Below are 21,171 nucleotides of genomic sequence, written 5' to 3' on the forward strand. Positions count from 1 at the left end.
ATACATTCAAGGGCCAATAAGCAGACTCCACTCTTTGTGGGCCTTGTGTCCAACCCATACGGCTGCTGAAACTGTGCACCCCCTCATCTGACAAAAGTCTTGGGATGGCTCTCAGGTGATCCAGGCTCAGATATCAGGGAGACCTCGGGCTTTCTAGGTACCTTCAGCAAGTCGGTCAGAATGACAGATTTTGCTACTCCTCCCTAAATAGACAAAGGGAAAATTACCCTAATTTTAACGTCTACTGACCAGTAATTCTGTCATTTTACAGTAGCACAGCAGGACTAACAGCAGGAAATACTTATCTCTGCTTTGTTTTTTATGTATAAAAAAATCAGTTAAGGAATCCGCAGTAGCCAAAACGAGAGCACTCAGCAATGCACTGAGCCTGTGTTAATGCTTGCAGGGTGAAAGTCTCCAGATTAGATGCTGTCCTTCCCTTCACCTGGATAATGACACACTTTATAACACAGAGCTTGCATGAAAGGATGTCTCTCTGCTGTAATCCTACTTAACAGATAATAAAATTGATATGAACAATACTGACAGGTGATGCTCAGAAAAACAACAAAAAAAATCCATCTGACAACTTGTGCAGAATGTCTGCAATCTCTCCAACACCAGTGTAGGCACTTCCACTTGTCAAAGTGGTTCTAGTGGTTATTTCAAGAGCATACAAATTCATTATGTTCAAACAGAAAAGGAAAAACTGAACTTCTTACAAGAGTAGAATCTGATATATAACCTGTTGATGGAACAAGGAAAACATTTTTTTTTTCCTTGTTAACTTACAAATCAGCAAATTAGAGAGAAGTGAGTTACTGTTCTACCTGTTTTGATAATTTTACTCACATAAATACATGAATTTTCTAGAGCATTTTTTTTCATTTTTCTCTTCCTCTTTTTTTAATTTTATTATTTTTCTAGAAAATGAAGTGGTAGCAAATGATGGAGAATCTAAATGTGTTAATGTCTTTCCTTCATCAAACAGCCATGAATATACATGACCATAATCTTTTGCTATTTCCAGCTACTTTGATTTATGTTATGGATAACATGTTTACATAAAGCTAATCTCCACAAGAAGTGACAAAAGAGGAAAAAAAAAAAAAAAAAACACAAACAAACTGTGGGGAATCAAATATCACCTAAATCAAACTGATCTCTAACGTAAGCCAGACAAAAACTGATGAAAGCACCCAGGATTTGTGAGAGTTTATTATGAAGATTTTTTTAATATCAAGATTTGTGATTCATGACTTGTGAACATGATTCATAAAGATAAGCAGACAAAACATTAGTAAGGGGTGAATTCTTCAAGTCATGATGAAGGTAATCAAGCTGCCCAGCCTACGAAAACTGATCCAACATCTAGTGTTTATCACTTTTGTTTTCATGTCAATGATTCCCAGTCACATACCCAAAAAACTAATTTAATCTACAGCAAGCTGTTTTCAGCATGATGGAAATGCAACTGAACAAATTTCTGCACATAAAGCTTCCACAATAAATGCCTTTTGACTGTGGCTGCCTTAATATCTTTTTTCTCTTTGTTCTGTTTTGTGCAGTGAGATTTCGCCGATCCCAGGCAGCCATTGATCCTGACTTTTGGCAGGTCTACTAAAATTGCTCCCAGCTCAAACTGTCCAAAATGGTCCAAAATCTAAAGATTTTGGGGGTGGTTCAGTGCTTACTCCAGACAACAGTTCAATCAAAATGACATTCTTCCACATGGCTCAGTGATCCCCCAGACAGTATCGTTAGAATTATCTAATGATCCTTAATCCTAATGATTAGCATACAACTAGTGACTCCCAAGCATTCAAGCATGAAGCATATCAGCTATATTTTGTCCATTGTACTGGGCATTTTCCTGGCCTTTCTTAGTCTTACAATAGACTAAGGTCTGATATAGCGTAATTAAGCACAATTCCAGTCTGAAATTCCAAGCCTTCTCTACCTGTCTCTTCTACAGGTACAGGCTGACAAAAAAAAAAAAAAAAAAGGGATTGGGAATAGTCAGCAGTGCAATGAGATATATACACAGACACATCCTATTCTCATGAGGATCCCCTGCTGTGTGCTCGCCAACCTATCTTATTCTTGCATGATATAGACATATTTTAAGACACCTCAATCTGAAAACAAATCCAGCCACCAGTATAGTCCAGGAAATGGCATAAGCTTCTCAGGGATTGACGTGAAACTGGATACTCTTTCTTGTTTCTCTTGAAGACAGGTGGAATTTTTACCCTATTTCGATCATAGAAATCTCTTCGCATTCCACTACCTCTGCTCCTCCAGACACATAGATAAATGCCTTCATCCCCCACAGGAGAAAGGCTCCAGTAATTATCACCTTCCGTTTTTAGCTTCATACATATTCTTGGTAAAGGCTCAGCTGACCTTGATGCCTCCCTTGATGGGACATCATCTTCCTTGCCTGTTTCCATCACCCTGTACCTGCAAACCACATGACTATTATGCAATTGCAGTACCATGGCCAAAGAAGGGGCATTTGTGGTTCCATTGGAAATGACAAGTGTCCACCCTCCCTATCTTGGGATTTTCCAACCATTGCTCTGTTGAGCATTGTCTCTCCTTCCTTCAAACATGGGATTCTGCTGTATGGTTCTATAGGATCTCTATGAATAGCTTATGGATCTCCAAGTTGTCCTGCTTGAAGGTAAATAGCCTGCTCATTTCATTTTGTTTGTGACTCAGCATCTCAAGCAGAGCATCCCTTCCACAGATGAGACCACCACTGTCCCTATCAGAGGCACACAGTGCTCCTGTCCACAGAAAACTGGGCAGCCCCATCCTCCCTCAGGAGCTTTGCCTTGGTCAAGGTCTCTAATGCGCTGTTATCTCCACCCAGTGTCAGAAATCACACCCACACAAGATCCAGGGCCATTTTGCATTCCTGCAGCTCTTGCCGATGGGTTGTATAGCTGCTCCCAGGTGCATTGGTGCCTACATAATCAACAGGCAGTAATAAACCACTAGACTGGGTACTCCTAAATTGGGAATGGCCAAGAAAAGACAACTTAGAGTGGCCAGAGCAAAAACCTCCAGGAGCTTTGAGAAGCCAACCCTCACTGGTGTTGGCACATCACCAGGAAGGATCCAACAAAAGGTGAGAGCTGAAGAAGCAAGCTGGGACATGCTGACTGTGTTACTGTGCTCACTAATTCATAGAATCATAGAATCATAGAGTATCCTGAGTTGGAAGGGACCTATAAGGATCATCGAGTCCAACTCCTGGCATCACACAGTTCTAGACCAACAATTTAGACCATATGACTAAGAGCATAGTCCAAACACTTCTTTGACTCCAACAGGCTTGGTACAGCGACTACTTCCCTGGGGAGCCTGTTCCAGTGTGCGACAACCCTCTCAGTGAAGAACCTCTTCCTGATGTCTAGCCTAAACCTCCCTTGCCTCAGCTTGACACCATTCCTGCAGGTCCTATGACTAGTGATTAAGGAGAATAGATTGGCATCTGCCCCTCCACTCCCGCTTGTGAGGAAGCTGTAGGCTGCAATGAGGTCTCCCCTCAGCCTCCTCTTTTCCAGGTTGAACAGGCCAAGTGACCTCAGCCGCTCCTCATATGTCTTCCCCTCTAGGCCCTTCCATCTTTGTAGCCCTTCTCTGGACACTCTCCAACAGTTTTACGTCCTTTTTGTACTGTGGTGCCCAGAATTAGAGTACTGAATAATACCATAATTCCAGGAAGATGTCCACTGGCTTTTCAGAGAAGAAAAAAAAAAAAAAAAAAAAAAAAAAAAAAAAGGTTCTATTTGGTGGTTTTGTGTGCTCTGTAACAAATAGAAATTTTGCCCTTAAACTCTCCCTTAACTGAGGCCTGTGGTTTGTCAAGATTTGTTTATCTCCATTGTTGATATATATATATGCATATATTAAATTACAGAAAACAAAATTATTGCTGTAATTATTCACTGACAGAATCTTCACCAGACAGCTCATAGTCATTATGTGATAATATCTACCTTTTACTATTTTTCTGCCAAACCCCAAGTAAATCATGAAATGTAGCCTTCTTTTTTCAGTGCAATATATACTTTATTTATTTTATGGTTGTTCTGTATATGTGAAATGCACTCTGTTCAAAGAATTGCATTGCTGTTATTAGAAATAATGATCCAAATGTATTCCAGGACATAATCTATAATTCCTTGAATGTTTCATGTGCAGCAGGTAGAGCAAAAGGTCTTTAAGATATTTTTGAGTAACTATATTACTGTCTGTACAGACTTTTTTTTAAGCAGGTCTTGTTATCAAAATTATTTCATTTATATTTTTACTGTATTTATGTGCTCTGTTTTAATGCTGCTTTACTTAATTTGGAGATCAGCGTGTGGAGGAAGAGGCATTTTTTCTGACCCATGCTCAGTGAAACAAGGAAAAATGTTAAAAATAGATATGCAATATGTATTAATATTTCAGTGCACAAAGAACAAAATCTGATTTGCAAATTCTTCAGAAATGAACCGTGTAGAAATATGGATTCAGACCTGATGGCCATACAAAAAAAGCAATTTAGATTTGATCTGACTGTGAGGATGTTTCTGTTCATCTAAATATATATATTATTGGAGAGAAACTGAGCAACTTTTTTTTTTTTTTTAAACAATACCTGTGAGTATCATTCTAGAAATCTCTCTCTTCATGAGCTTGTAAAAAAGAACCTTAAAGCAGACGGAAATCATGCCAGTTCTACACATCCATTTGTTATGAACACGAAATGAAAGCACTAATAAAGCAAGATAGCAAAAATGCAGGGTTTATTCAGTGGAAAGAAAAAAAATAAAAAAAGTTGGTCAATGCCAATACATTTGACCACCTTTTTCTTTGGGTAAAGAGTCCTGAGGCATGAATGGGAGACAAAAAGTCCCTTTCGTAATCAATCTACAAAAATGGTACTGCTTTTTCCTCCCAGATCTTCCACATATCTTAGCTGAATCCTCTCAATATTCCTTGGGTGTATTCTTCAATAAAACTGAACCTCTGCGAACAACACACACAGTTCCCTCATGACATATCGATAGCTCTGTAAAATGAAGTATAAATTAGTATTAACATTTGCAGATCTGAAGCATAAATCCTACTTATCAGGCCTACCTTTACTGAATAGGCTGTTTTTTTTTATTTTTTTTTTAAAGTTATTTACTTCCTACAGCAAATAATGCAAAAGGAAAATAAAAGTCTATAGAGAGAAAGAGGAGAGGAGAGGAGAGGAGAGGAGAGGAGAGGAGAGGAGAGGAGAGGAGAGGAGAGGAGAGGAGAGGAGAGGAGAGGAGAGGAGAGGAGAGGAGAGGAGAGGAGAGGAGGAGAAGGAAAAGAAAAAAGAAAAGAAAAGAAAAGAAAAGAAAAGAAAAGAAAAGAAAAGAAAAGAAAAGAAAAGAAAAGAAAAGAAAAGAAAAGAAAAGAAAAGAAAAGAAAAGAAAAGAAAAGAAAAGAAAAGAAAAGAAAAGAAAAGAAAAGAAAAGAAAAGATGTGAGGGCAGTAATACCCACTTCTCTCCATTCCACACTGCTATTGAACTGTCAAGACTCTTCTCCCAGCCTTGCATCTGGAGACTTACTTAACAATGTAAGAAACAGCCACCCTGAGACAGACCAAAAGTCTATTAAATCCAACCTTTTGTGCTTAGTGGTAGCTATTTAGGGAAAGAGCATTAGGAAAAGACAGAAAAAAAGTGATCTTTTCCCCATTATTCCCTGCCAGCTTTTGCCAATCTTTAGTTTAGGGACTTCCTGAACAGAAATTTAAATGGCAGCATCATGTTAAACCACCCTCAAAAGACCTTTCTTCCTGAATTCTAACCCACTTATTCCTTGCTTTTGCTACAGCTGTGGGTAATGTTAAGATTTTTTCCTTTTTCATTTGTTTGGTATCCACTGTGAAAGAGTCCCTTTCCTTCTTCAATTGCTGCTGGCTCTGGATGCATGTTTAAGATTTTATCAGTTCCAGCACTGAAGGAACTTAGTGAATGAAAATGTGCTTTTGTTCACATTTTGTGCCTTTACATTAGAGAGGAAGAAAGTGTGCTTGTCTAGGTGACAGAAACTAAGTGGTTATATCTGTTGTAGCCTGCTTCCTTATCTGCTGTTTCCTATTGTTTCAAGAAAAAACCTTTCTAATGGGGGAGGAACAAGATATAAAGTGTAGAATAAGAAAATAACTGATTCAAAAGGACATTTTTCTATCCCTGGCTGCTAAAGCCATGACCCTGTTTGTGAACAATGATATGTGAATGGGATCTATGGCCGTTCACTGTGTCACTACTGTGCAGAGAATATCCATAATCTTTTCAGATATCCTGAGAGATAGAAGACACAGGAACACTCTCTGCTTGTCTACTTATAAAGATAATAGAAGACACTGAATCTGCAATTTTCATAGGTGTAATCCCTAACACCCATGCTGAAATCACTCTTTCTTCCTCTGTCAACTCCCCCTTGCTGCAGTTCTTTCACATTTGAACTATTTCTGCTCTTGCAGGGAGCCTCCCCTACCCTGATGTGGTCTGCAGGAACATAAAATAGCCTGCATGTAAAGACTGCAGGCTGCAAGCTGAGCAGAGTTCAGTGGCTTGTTCATGTCAAGGAGTTTATGCCTAGTACAACAAACAAATGAAAGCTGGAAGAAAAAGAAGACTTGTATTTGGGGAAGGGAGAGGGAATGGGAGTCACTCCAGAGGCCTAACAGATATTCATTCTCTGTTATAGGTACTAAATTTTTTCTAGTGGAGTCTACAGTCAATTTCAGTACCAGCCAAAAATGTCATATCAAAAATTCAGGTTCTTCAGGACAGCCTGTTGACCCTAAACATTGCCCGCAGTATGTGTTGCACCACCAACTGCTATGTGACTTCAACTATGGTGTGTAGACAAACACCTAAGAATTTGGCCAAGGGTCTCCAGCTCCAGGGTCTGTGCAATCAGGGCACCCAGATGCCTTTTGGGGCAGGGAACCAAACCTCTCCATAGCCAAATCTTCCGCAAAGTGCCATAAATTCATTTTCCCCTTCATTTTTATTAAGGTGTCACATTATGTGGACACAGGAAACTTTATGCACCTGTTAATAATCAGCTGGTTATGCTTGGGGTGGGTGAGCATAATGCACTACATTGGTGCCAACATCTGAAATTACAAATGAAACTTCAGAATTCTGGCACTGACTGCTTACATATAAATGTATTTCCCGAGTTTGATAATACACAAATAATAGAACAAAACAAAACAAAGCAAAACAAATGATGGTTCTAACTGACAGTTCCTATTGTACTTCAAAATGAAAGCATACTTCACTAAAGAGATTTTGCTGTGAGACAACATCTTTCAAAACTAGCTATTGGAAAAGAAATTTCCATTTGAAATAATAATCACATATATACCTGTGACTGAACTGACACTGAAAGGGAAGGCATTGAGATAGTCATAAGCCTAAAACAGATTAATTTGTCTGGATATGATACTGTTTTCCTACACTGCCCTTGCAAGACTGAATTATGCATCAGGTGGTTACATTTCATTTATCAGATTACTTCCCTTGCTCTGCCATCCATGAGCAGCATTAACTACGGCAGTACTAGCACAATGCCACACGAGCTTCTCATTGTCTAAACTGTAGTAGATTCTCAGCCCAACAGAAAGTACACAATGGATTTTCTTATCATGCCACTCACTGTCCCAAATCTAAAAAGGACTTGGTTTCCCACTTATTTCTTACTGCTTTCCCTGTTTTTCTGTTGCAGCTTTGCTGTATGTCTAGCTTTTTGTCATGCTGAGCAATAGACAATCACTGTATCACAAGGTTTCTCAATTGCAAATAGCAGGTCAACCATATATTTTAGTTTTTGTTAATCTTATTTTCAAGAGACCCCGAATTCTTACAAAAATGAGAAACTCAGGCTGCCTGCTTATATTTTTTAATAGTTTTCTTCAGTGACAGCGATTCTGTTGTGCCATGCTGGGCTGTGCAGAAAGACACAAGCAGTGATAATGTGGATTTGAATTAGCAGGTACCCCTATGGCTCATGAACCCATAGAAGGTACAGGGACGCAAGTATATGCTCTTTCCTAATAGCAGTGCAGCGGCTAGTACTTTGGCTTAAATGCAAATAATATTTCAGTTCCTTTCTCCTCCCTCCTCCTCCAAACACCCCCCTCAGTCAACCAGAGAGACTTTAACAGAGGGTATAGCCATAGCAAAGAGTGATGAACAAACACGTTTATTGAAATCATGCATCACTAAGTCCCTCTTCTGCTTTGCTCTGTTGTGCTGCTGGACACACAACCAGCCCAAAGGAGGGTACAGAGAGCCATTAAAACAAAAGGAAGGATGTGGTAGCCGAGTCCCCGGCACATGGTACAGTCTGGGGACTATTACACTGGGATGGGAGGTGGCATGTGTAAGGGCAGAAAATATTTAAGTGCCAGCTTCCTACAGGCATCATTCAAAGCACAATGACAATTTCAGTGGGTTTGGACTAGGTCCAAACTGCACCAGTGAGGCCTGAGTGTATTGTTGGTAGTTACTGGTTTTCATCATGCTTTTTTGACAAAGTATCTGAACCCCAACCTGCAACTTAGGTACTTTTCTACCTAATGGTGCCTGTTGAAGAGTGTTGTTCATTGTTCAACAAACACCAAAATACACTGCAGATGTGGTGAAGAATTTTCAATTAAATAACATTTTAAAAAAAATGTAAAGATTTTAAAAGATAAAAAATAATCAAGTTCAATAAACATATTTAAAACCCAGATATGTCCTTCTGAATGCACCCTGCTGCAGATGGATAGAAAGTGGTGGTCAGTCTCCTTCAGCTGATGGTTATCATTTTAATTCGTTCTACAATAACTTAAAGTTTAAATGAAGACTAGAAGGGTCACTAGAGGCCATTTCTGATATTCCTAAAATGCTGCCATCTACTACCACTGCCACAGAGGAAAGACAAACATCATGGAAGACCTTGAAATAAAGACCTGATTAAAGCAATCTTTATTCCACTGAATTAGCTGCTCCTGTTGGCTGTCAGTGACATTTGGCTCAGGCCTGGGCACAGCAAGAGCACTGGAGGCTCATCTCAAGCATCCCAGATGGCTGCCCACAGATTTACTCATTCTGTAATTGCAGTGCAGTGGTCCTTTAATAAACTGTGTGATAACAAAGACTACAATAATCTGCATTGGCCTTCATCATACCAGTTTATTTAGACTCAGTAAAAGCTACTGTTTTGGTAGAGGGGAAGTAGAAATCATTCAGTCTGCCTTGGCTCTTTCCAGGTAAGAAGAGTTATCAAAACAAAGATGCTGGCCTTTCTCTTCTGTCTGAAGAAGAATGGGATGAAGTCATCACCAGGAAAACACACGAGTACTCTGGCAGTATCCGTCTCCTGAAAAATAAAAAGACTTTGTGACTCCACTGGAATTATGATAAGGACAAAATGAACTTGATGGCATCAGCATTCCATATATATATTATATTCCTTACAAATAAAAGTCTTAATTAAAAAGCCTTCTACAAGTGTTTGTAGGAATACTTATATTTTTTTCACAATAAATGCAAGGAATTGCAAGAAGTACCTTCTCCCTCTCTAACATACCCAAATATGTATCTGTAGAAAGGAAGGAAGGAAGGAAGGAAGGAAGGAAGGAAGGAAGGAAGGAAGGAAGGAAGGAAGGAAGGAAGGAAGGAGAGAAGGAAAAAAAAAGAACATAGAATGAAAAAGTTCAATGTAAGTTCAATTAATAACACATTAAAAGTGAACATCTGCATATTTATCTCATTTACAATGAGAGAAGACATTGGGAATGTTCTAAAATCCCGTAAAAAATTGAAGGGCTTTACAGTCATTTGGAGTTTACAAGAAAAGTAACAAAAGTATCAATGCATAACTTCTGGACCTTTCATGAAATTTTGTACCCGAAATGCAAATTTCTTGCAGAAATATGCAAAATATTTTTTCAATCATATCAAATATGAAAAAAATATATGATTACAAATTGAAAGTAAGTAAAATTCAGACACACCAAAATTTTCATGCTGGTACTATTAAAAGGAACAGGAGACTGAGAAGATTGAATTTTTATTTTCGATATTTAATTTGCTCTTTGTTTGACTATGAATGAAACACCCTTTAAAATATTACAAGACATTTAGTAAGTGATCTAAAATGATTAAAAACATTTTTTTTAAAAGGAGAAGCATTTCCAGTAAAGTGCTTGTCAGCATCAATTTTCTCATCAAATTTAAAACGAAATAGCTAATGAGGGCAACTCAGCCCCACTAACACTGTTCGAGATGCAAAGTTAAGTTTCAAAATACTCCCTCCATTTTTAATATGGTGATTACAAGAAAAGCAATGCTCCAATATGTTAATTTCATGTCTGTTTTTCTGCTGATGTTACTCTTCATTTGAAGATTACTGTCAACTTCTATTCCACAGGAGATCAAAGTGAAGCATCCAGTTTGTACCAGATGCCATCATACAAAATTACATTTAAGAGATCTCAACATAATTAAAAATGTTTCATAAACCATCTCAAAGAGAAAGACTTACTGTACCATTTTTTCACTCTTTAAACATCTAAAGGGAAGGTGCCAAAATGTGACTAGAAACTTATGCTAAATATACCATCCTTTTCTTTTCAAGTTCTTATTAATTATCTCACCTGGAAACCACTATAAAGAGGAGAGTGCAGGTTGCCTTTTGAATGCTGAGACATCTGGGTTCATTGTCCCTCTGTAAGTGTCCCACTGATGCACAGGAAGACTGTGGCAGGCTGCAATAAGTTTTCCCAGCTTGGAAAACGAAATACAGAATATAGAATATGTCCCCAGTACTGAGCTTATAGTACTGAGCTTATGGTGGGAATATAACCTTTCAGGAAAGGCTCACCTGTGTCGTGTAATCAGCTGGAGTCATGCAACAGGGCTTACTTCCTCGTTGCACCATCCTGACCCCATAGGGCAGTCCTGTCAGAAGTGTGGACTTTGTCACCCACTGGAGCACTGTGAATGGGAAAATGCCAAAGGCCAGAGGAGAAGAGATAAAGGTGGCCCAAGCCACATTCTGTTTCCAAAATCCAGCACATAACAGCACCAAGAAGAAACAACAATGCTAGAAAAAAAAAAAAAAAAAAAAAAAAAAAAAAGTTTCAGGATTGAACCTAGTTTAATTTAGCTTGTAGAATCCTTGTAGTTTTAAATATCATGCTTTTTTTCTACCTGTTTATTGTAGTTTTTTAACAAAAGCATTGATGACTGGTACCAAAGCTCAATGGTCATGCATGGAGTAAGACACACTCCTATACCAGTCAGACCACACCAATATACACCAGGTAGCATAGGCTGGTCCAGGCCTCAGAGTCAAGCCATCACCCTTCCCTTCCCTCTCCAGAATTACTCAAAAATCATCCCCCTTGTCACCCAGGAAACCAAGAAGAGATGCAGCTAGCCCTGAGACCACAACTGAAAAACAACGGTTTCACGCTACATAAACTGTCACCCGCTTCCAGCATCACCATTTCCTTCCACATAGCTGTCAAGAGTTAACTACTAAGGCAAGGCTGTTTCCCACTGACTTTTTTGTATTAAACAGTTCACAAAGGTACTGTACGGACTTAGTACCACAAAAGAGACTAATTGAAGTGCATCCAGCTGATAATGATGCCAAGAATATGACTATAAGTGGCTTCAACTGTTTATAGACTTGAAAAAGATGAAAACATCCGGTCTGGCATGAAAAGGGGCTGCCAAATCCATCCTGCAGAGCAAATAACAAAGTTGGAATTCATTAACCCTTCTCTGTTTGCTTCTTTAATAAAATGAGATAAATCTTCGCCCAAACTATCAATGAGATTTATTTTTTTTTAAATGATAAACAAATGGATAATAGAAGGTACTTGGCAAAGTATTCCATTGAGTACCTTGGCAGCCTGTCATTGATAATGGAATTGTTGTCTGATCTTCAGTCATTTCTAATTTAATTTACCCCCAAAACGTACCACTTCTTCTTGCAAATATTTCTCCACAATGTGCCTATTTACCTTCCCAAACCAGGAAGAAATACATTAGATGATTTAAAGGGTAGCCTTTAATGCAATTTAAAGCCTTGCAAATTGATTTTCCTTAATGAACTTTATATCCTGACATCCTGTCGTTTTTCCTCTAGTACATTCAATTAGGCTATAATCAGTTATTAAGGGTTAGATAATGGAAACGTGACATCATCCACACAAGGCAGAAATTTTTGCAAGAGATTAATTAAAATCTAATTTTCATGCAAGATTAGGCCATCTGAGCCAAGAGGTGCCTATAATAATTGAAAAAAAAAATCTAGAAAACCATGGTGGGTGAAATGAAGAACACCCAAATTGGGTAGATAGATGTTCAGATGAAAGGGAATGACAACACTTTCCTCTTGGGCTTGCAAGAGACAGAACATTTGCATGTTCATTTAAGAAATGAATTTGCTGTATTCACACAGTAGGACAAACATGAATCAAAGCATTTCCATTCATTCCTGTAAAAGAGCTGAATACATTTATTTGTGGATAAAAACCAATAGTCGTTCATGCTATACTTTCAGATAGACACACACACATTAGTAGCAGTATTTAAAGCAGAGATTGTTGATTTTTTATTTTTTTTTTAATATTAACTTCTGATAAAGAGGAGCTTGGGGCTGAAAGTATGTGTCTAATCTTAACAGAGAACACAGCTCAGCAATTCTATTTGCCCCATATCAAAGAAGAAAAAATGTTGTTATTCTGCCAGGAAAATTGATCTATTTATCTGATGTAACATTCACTGTCAGCATTTCTGTACAGCTCTCCCCACTCAATATCACTACAGGATATCTGTAGAGAATTCACACCTTCAGAGGTCAGTATGTCAGGTCCACACAGGGTTCATTTTTCCTTCCCTCATTCCCTTTCTTTCTTTCTTTGGCTTATTCTAGCTATTCTTGAAACAAACTGAAATATAATGGTAATATTAACAAATAATAACTTTGTAATCGTAGTATCCATATTGCTGCAGCAATTTCAGAAACCCTTATATTTCAGAAAAATAAATAAATAAATAAATAATAATAATAAAAACAGCTAACAGAGCGTATGTTACTTCTTATCATTAATTTTTGCTTCTCAAAACAGCATCTCCAAAGAATGCTAACCTATGAGCAATTTGGGGGCCATTACCTCAAAGGGAGGTGTTAGAGGTAAAAAAGGTTCAAAGCCAATAGTCGCTCCTCATCTAGCTAGCCCTCAGCTGACACACTTTGTGATGGTCTTACCAGCACCATCTATTGATTTTCTTTGATTTTGTCTCCATTTATGTTCAGGAAAACAAGAATCAAGCCTGAGGGTCACAACGTTCCACAATGATCTCTTTGTGGGATCTGGGATTTGAGTTGGTTCTTTTTTTGGTCTTTCAACTCTTTGCTGTCTCTTTTTTTGTGGGATCAAAAGTAAAACCTGAACTTTTCAGATTTTCACTTATTAGATGGTTTTGAATTGCTGGATATCTCTTTTTCTCAAAATAATTTACCGAAGTTATAGCTTTCATTTAATTTTTAAAAATATGTGCTCAATATTACATTTTTTTCCCTGAACTTTCTAGACTTTTTTTTCCCCACAAACTCTCCAAGCATCTATAACCATAGTCTTAATTAAGAACAAAATTGTTTTGGATCATTAGTCTAGGTCTGTTTGGAAAAATTGTTACAAAATTGTAACCGAGGTTTTCAATGACTATATTTCTTCCCCAGAGATAAGGCAATTAAAGTCATTTCACATAAAATCAACCTTTTCCCCATTGCCTCAGTGTAGGTGTGCAGAAGTAAGAACAAATCAATACAAGAATCTATTCACAGGGAAAAAGGAACAAATATATCTTTATAATTACAATATGTAACACATTCCACAGCTGCATGCCTCTTGTGAATAGTTCTGATCTGAATGTAAATACATGCTTTATGCTGAGAATAATTTAAAAGAGGAAATAGGAACACACACAGAATAAGCCAGTGCTTTATATCTGGTTTTAAATATATGAGCCAAGTTAGTCATATTTCCTTTGCAGTCCCATGATATACTGAACAGTAGCCTATGTTATAATATATGGTGCAGTGGAAATATAAAATAAGAACCCGTTAACTCACCAAGTACCTGCAATCTCTCTTTAATTCCACGCTGTTTATAGGCCTACCAATATAACCTAATTATTAGTTAGGTGAGATAGAGAACATATCAGATAAGGAAGATGTCTAGATTTAAAATGAGGTTTATCAAAGAATTAGAGACCAAAGATGAAGATTTCTTTACTGACTTCACAAGCTCGAATGATTCTGAAATGCAACTATGATTCCTCTTCCCATTGCCTGGCTGTACAATGATTAATACATGAAAGTCACCTAAAGCATTCTATGCAAAAAATAAATCATACTACTGACAGGACAGAGCTAGGTATTTGACTAAGTCCTGAAGTCCTTTTAGGAAAATGTTCTTTTAGTTACATTCTCAATGAAGCCATATTATTCTGATTTTGCCAATTTGCAATGGTCTCAGAGGTATTGGATAAGTATTTGGGGCTGTAGGGCCCTCAGGGTTGAACCTTGAAGGACAATGGGATTGGGGCAGCTTGGGACACGGAGACCACTAGGACAAGTCTGAAAAACTTACTCAAATTTGTTCAATACTTGCACAGGTGGGCAAATATTACTCATAACCATTCCCATAAAACTGAATTCCTCCAATCCATGAAAACACAAAATGAACAAAAGCAGACTTTTCTGTTTTTCAGTTTCCTTGCTTGGGACTTCTGTAATTTGCTTATCCTTTTATTTTTACTGCTCCAAAGCCACACCAGCACTGATTCATGGAAAATTTCACTGACAAAGTGTTTCATGCTTGTCAGCTGGAGAGGACATGCCCAGTGGACAGGGTAGGGCTGTTGGAAGAACAAAAGTAAGTGGAATATCCCCAGACCAAATCACAAGTCATTCCATTTCATACACAGAAAAAGTAGCTATGGAAAACATATGCAAGGCATTGAATGCTTTCAGAGAAATTTATATTCTTCATAATTATTTTTTAATTTAGGCTCTGCTGGATGAGAACTGGAGCTCTTCTTGTCTCCTAGTCAGCACAAACTTTGAATTTCTTGATCTGCATCTGAGGCTTACTGAAAAATGAATATGTTGATTACAACTTACCCCCTCCCCTGCTCAGCCCCAGCTGCTGCTCTCTTCATGCAGTTCCAACAGCTGAAATTCACAACTATTTTTTTAATATATATAATTTACAAGAGTTCTCATCTCCTTTTTCAACTCCCTGAATGTTTCTGAAATGAGCAAGCAGTACACTTTTAGTTAAGAGCCAAGCTGCACCCTAAGGCTTGTGCAGGACCATGGGAGGGAAGGACAACGAGGCAGTGCCACCAAAACCTAACGACAATAACAAACCCCAGAGCCCCAGCATTCATAGTTCTTCACTCCCACTTCTCTACTTCTCTCTGAGAGTCTTGAAGTTATTAGAATCTGTGAGGGAAAGAAATTGGGGATGGGGAAGTAACAGACAACAACTCTTCTGTGTGTTCTCAGTGACCCTAATCCTTTGCAAAGAAATGTGATTTTGGGTGAGACATACTTAAAAGGAGTAGGGCCTCCCCAACGTAATCCTGATTGCTTTCCATATGTCTCCCAAGAGGAACTCAGCTACATACATGACTTGCCTGGTAAACTACTCCCATATTTTCCTTTCTAGTCAACACATTGTGATCTTCCATCTCTTCATTCACAAGAAGGTGGATCTTATTGTGTTCTTGATTTCTTGGATTGAAAAAAAAAACAGCAACAAAAAAAAATCCAGAATGAAATTTTGCTCTTCCCCTTATTACCTTTCCTCTCAATTTATTCTAATAACCCTGAAACTTTATGAGAGCATCTGGATCACAAATAAACAGAAATAGCAGAACAATTACTTGATGGAAAAATCTATTTCAAATAATGTGTTTTTGTTTGTTCATTTGTTTTTTTTTTCCCACAGAAAATTTACATTTAGGGTGTTAGTAAGAGCAACTCCCTGCTCACTGATGTTTCATCTTCAGTAAGTTTTGTACATTAGATAGCATCAGCCAAGAGGCTTTTCCAATAGTAAAACTCACCAGCTTGTGATTCACTCAGCAAATGGATTAACTAAAGATGGTGCTTCAATGATATTATTCCAATTGCCATTTCTCCACCCCCAGAACACATCAGAAGCTTACAATCTTCAACAAAAAACACTACACCCATATCAAGAAGTCTTACCTGGTCTCCCACTGATCAGTTTTGCATTTATGTAGAAACCTTCTTTTGCTTTTTCAATGTCATTTCTCCCCTTAAAGAAAGTTACTTCCTACAGCATTGATCTCTGGTAGATTTTTTAGTTGCAGAGATTCCCAATTTACCTGGGTGTTGTTTCAAGACTCAGCAGGATGTCTGATTTTTAATCAGCCTAGCAAGTCACTTGGGTCTCTTCTGGCCTAACAGATTTACTTTAGGATTTTCAGTTTTGATGAAAACACAAGTGGGAAGGAGCAAAGCTTCTACTCCCTTTGTAATTAATCACAGGTTAAAGTGTTATATGAATTATACAGATCTCAGGAGAGAGATCACTTTTTGAATTTTCAGCAAAGCACACAACTTAAGACATACATTGCGTTGTGTATTTGTCTAATAGAAGCATTAGTCACTGAGCTGGATATTTATTTATTTATTTTTTTAAGTTTGGAAGCAACCTTGATAATCTATGGTAGATGATTTGCTAACTTGAGCTCTACCTGCAGCGCAGTTTGTGAATTGTAGATAATTTGGTTCTCTATAAATTTATATATCAAGGAAACCTGGTATAGTACAACAGAAAATTCAAATATATATATTTTTCAAAAAACAAAGCGCTCAGATTTTTTTTGGGGGGGCAAAGGAGGGGTAGGAGGAAAAGTCACTCAGCATGTTAATTTGCAGTAAAGCATGTGGGTGAGAGTAGCAATACAGTCAACTGCAATTCTTGCAAATTTATCAAGTACCACTCCAGCTTTTAACATCTTTCCCTGCTATGACTCCAGACCCATCTGGTTCACACCGCAGTAAGAGACAATTGGTTAAAAAATATCACTATCATAAGCAATCCTTCAAAAGGTGTTAGATCTCTCCATATGTGCCATTTTCACAGATCTTTGGATTAATTCTGTTTTACTTCATGTGAAATACTTTCAAGTTCAGAGAAAAAACCTCTGCTAAAAAAAAAAAAAAAAAAAAAAAAAAAACTTTTAAAGATAAATTCACTTAAATAGTGAATTCACTTAATATATTTCATTATAAGTAAATAGGAACAAAGCTAGAATAATGAAACCAGCCTTAGAATATTGCCTGCTACAACAGCTAAGGCTTTCCCTGTGCTGCTGGCAAATTCAGTCGTGCCACGGACTGCACTACCAAAAATAGGATCTGCATGGAAACGGCTACATCAGTGCTTGAAATATCTCTCAAGAAGGAAAGAACAGCTGTGAGGTGGTCAGTGAAGGTTATCTCCAAGGCGTGTAAATCAACATATAAAATGCCAATAAACATCATTTTTTGGTAGCTGAATAAAGTCAAAACAATCCAACCCTTTTCTTTCATCTTCGCATGCAGCCAGGTAGAACAGCCTTGGTTCTATTTCTCTTGACTATCAACAGCAAAACATATCCCTTTAGGGAATTTAAGGTGCACAACTGTATTCCAACTATATTGCTCTGTGGTTGGATATATTATTTACCCTCTTGCTTATTCAAAAATGCCAGTCAGAATAAATGTAGAGACTCCAATCTGCCAATTTGTTCTCATATATATTCAAGAGCCATTTTACAATATCCAGTTGCTGGAAAAAAAAATCTGATTGTGTGACTGGAGATTTAAATATACAAATTAAAAATTTTTGAGAATATAAACCTTTTTGAAAACTGTTTAGGGAGAGAAAAAGTCCCTACTGTGACTTATGTGTTATGCTTCTATTAACAGTGCAGAACAACTGTCCTCTTCTTTCGTATCACTAACAGCTTTTTTTCTTTAATTAGAATTTCTTAAGTTGTTTTAAAACACAAAAAAGATACAAATGCTGACAATAACATACGAACAGAATTTCAAATAGTAAGGAATGAAATGGAAAAATGCAGAAATATGGAAATATTTTGTCTTTCTATTGCCTCTAACAAAATGCTACTTTTTCTGTAGATTGGTTAATGCATGGTTTGCAAAAGAAATTCAGGAGGTAATCTTACTTCAATAATACTAGGGCAGGTCTGCATGGCTTTAAGGTCATTTAATAGGGTTAAATACTAGGGAGCGTTAAACAACTATTGTCACATCTGGAATTTCTAGGTAGCTCTAGACATGCCTAATGGAAGAATTTGGGCCTCAGTGAATATCAGTAAGTCTATTTTATTTTTTAAGACTTGAGAAACATTAAAAAACCATCAATCACAATTTTCTGAACAGAGTGTTACAGGATGGCAATTATGTCTCATTGGATCATAGTACAATTTGGGTCAGGTTTCAGAGACTGATTGTCTGAAGTTGTTACTTCTAAGCAAGAAAGGCTATCTTTATAGCATTAAAATCTAAGATTTCAAATCAATTTTTTTTGGACTAATAAAATCATAAAATGTCCTTATTTTAAAATGACCTCATATTTTCTGTAAATTCTATTAGAATCAACTAAAATTTTCTAACAAAAAGTTAAGTTAATATTTTTTTTTAATTTATAGAAATATTACAGAATGATAGAAATTTCCAGTTTTCACACTTTCTATTATGTTTTCAAACAGGAAAAAAAAAATCAGGAAGAATCAGTAAGACCAGCTTTTCCAGCAGAAAGGTTGGTCTTCAAAAAATCAGCATCAGTAATGGATATGAGAAAATAAGTCACCATCTCCAAAATATATTTTTGCTTCTCACATTTCTGTGGCACCAAAAGCAGTTGCAGAGTCTTCATGTCTTAGTGATTACAAACTTCCTACTGCTCTCATCTAAGATCCTCTCTGCCCTGAAGTTAGCTGAGCTGTCAAGGGAGGATCTTGCACGGATAAACTGTTATATGATTTGTTTCCTGGGCTCAGAGCCTAAGGAAGTACATTCCCCCTTTTCAAGTGCTCATCATGATGGCATGTTTGGACTATGTTCTTCATACACATTTCCTGACTGCATCCTATTCCCATAAAAAAGAGAAGAGAAGAGAGAGAGAAGAGAAGAGAAGAGAAGAGAAGAGAAGAGAAGAGAAGAGAAAGAAGAGAAGAGAAGAGAAGAGAAGAGAAGAGAAGAGAAGAGAAGAGAAGAGAGAGAAGAGAAGAGAAGAGAAAGAGAAGAGAAGAGAAGAGAAGAAAGTAGAAGAGAAGAGAAGAGAAGAGAAGAGAAGAGAAGAGAAAGAAGAGAAGAGAGAGAAGAGAAGAGATAGAGAGAAGAGAAGAGAAGAGAAGAGAAGAGAAGAGAAGAGAAGAGAAAGAAGAGAAGAGAAGAGAAAAGAGAAGAGAAGAGAAGAGAAGAAGAAAAGCAGAGATAGAGAAGGAGGAGGCGAGGAGAGGAGAGGAGAGGAGAGAGAAAAGAAGAGAAGAGAAAAAGAGAAAAAGAGAAAGAGAAAGAGAAGAGATAGAAAGAGAAAGAGACAGACAGAAGAAAGAAGAAGAGAAGAGAAGAGAAAGAAGAGAAGAGGAAGAGAAGAGAAGAGAAAGAGAAAGAAGAGAAGAGAGGAAAGGAAGGGAAAGGGAAAGGGAAAGGAAAGAAAGGAAAGGAAAGGAAAAGGAAAGGAAGGAATGGAAAGGAAAGGAAGGAATGGAAAGGAAAGGAGGAGCAGGAAAGGAAAGGAGAGAGGAGAGGAAAGGAAGGAATGGAAAGGAAAGGAAGAAATGGAAAGGAAAGGAAAGGAAAAGAAAAGGAAAGGAAAAGGAAAGGAAAGAAAGGAAAAGAAGAAAGGAAAGGAAAAGGAAAGGAAAGGGAAAAGAAGGAAAGGAAAAGGAAAGGAAAGAAAAAGGAAAAGGAAAGGAAAGAAAGGAAAGGAAAAAAAGGGAAGGAAAGGAAAGGAAAGGAAAGGAAAAAAGGAAAGGAAAGGAAGGAAAAGGAAAGGAAAAGGAAAGGAAAGGAAAAGGAAAGGAAAGGAAAGGAAAGGAAAGGAAAGAAATTTTTTTTAATTTGCTTTTCACATGTGCCCCATCTACCTATCTATATTTATCTTCTGTGATGAGCATTTGAAAACCCCTTGCCTGCAAGACTTATAGAGACAAGAATTTATTTCCAATTCTCTTCCATGTATGGCAGAGAGTTATCTGCTGAATTGAACAGCTTTGTTTCAATTTGTCTTCTTTCTCTTTTGAAAACCTAAAATCAATTTTTTGCTCCGTGCATTCTTGAAAAGGCATGAACTGTGCAAACTATGTCCTGGAGTTTCCAGCAAGGCCAGACCAGATTTCAAGCTTATTTTGCAATGCTCAGGCAGAGGAGAGGGCATGGGAATAACGCTGTTTTAAGGATGTGAGAGAGGCCATCTTCAGCCCTAGACTGGAAAACTCAAGCCACAGAGAGCTCCACTGATTCTCCAGATAACAGTGGGTGATCTGTCTCTCTTTCCATGTAGATATTACATGGAATCATAATTATTATATAATCCCTCATAGTTATTAGGAACATGGTGCAAAAGCATGGCTGCAGGCCATGAATGCAGGCTGGCCTCTTCAGTGCTTACCCAAAGTTTTGGGAAGTATTTGCAGCCTGTGGTGAATTCCAGATTAGCTAATAATAAAGCAAATGTGTTTAGATCTTTACGAGAACAAATACCGCCAGACTATGTTTTAGACACACCCTGAGTCTCGTTTGATGCCATTTACATGAACGAAGGTTATTTTATTACTAATGTTTCTGGGCCACACCTAGCCAAATGACTACTGCAAGTGGTGGTGGTCACGTTGCAAATGCAGTGACTGTGTTTTGCTCATTTTGTTGTGGGAAGTTCCACATATGGTTACATTTTATGAGTGTCTTTTTTTTCCAGAAAGAATAAATGAGACATTTCTGGTTTTATTCCCTCCCTAGCATTTGCCAGTAAATGGTGATGCCAGGGCAATGATGT

At 37.6% G+C, this 21,171-nt stretch overlaps 1 long non-coding RNA gene across 4 annotated transcripts in view; it reads right to left on the bottom strand.

Annotated features, from left to right (window-relative positions):
* Positions 1-217: 217 nt before the first annotated feature.
* LOC121074154 overlaps positions 218-21,171 on the bottom strand; it is a 48,985-nt gene continuing 28,031 nt past the window's right edge. For 3 of the 4 annotated variants that reach the window (XR_005822175.1, XR_005822173.1, XR_005822176.1), the window contains 3 exons: positions 10,929-11,150; positions 10,702-10,831; positions 9,216-9,422 (listed from right to left, as the gene is read on the bottom strand). This is a non-coding gene — a long non-coding RNA (uncharacterized LOC121074154). Of the gene's footprint in view, positions 446-9,215; positions 9,423-10,701; positions 10,832-10,928; positions 11,151-21,171 lie in introns of those variants that run through there. The other variant, XR_005822174.1, reaches the window with a different exon arrangement.

Source organism: Cygnus olor, chromosome 8, assembly GCF_009769625.2.
Source record: "Cygnus olor isolate bCygOlo1 chromosome 8, bCygOlo1.pri.v2, whole genome shotgun sequence".
NCBI classification, from domain to species: Eukaryota; Metazoa; Chordata; class Aves; order Anseriformes; family Anatidae; genus Cygnus; species Cygnus olor.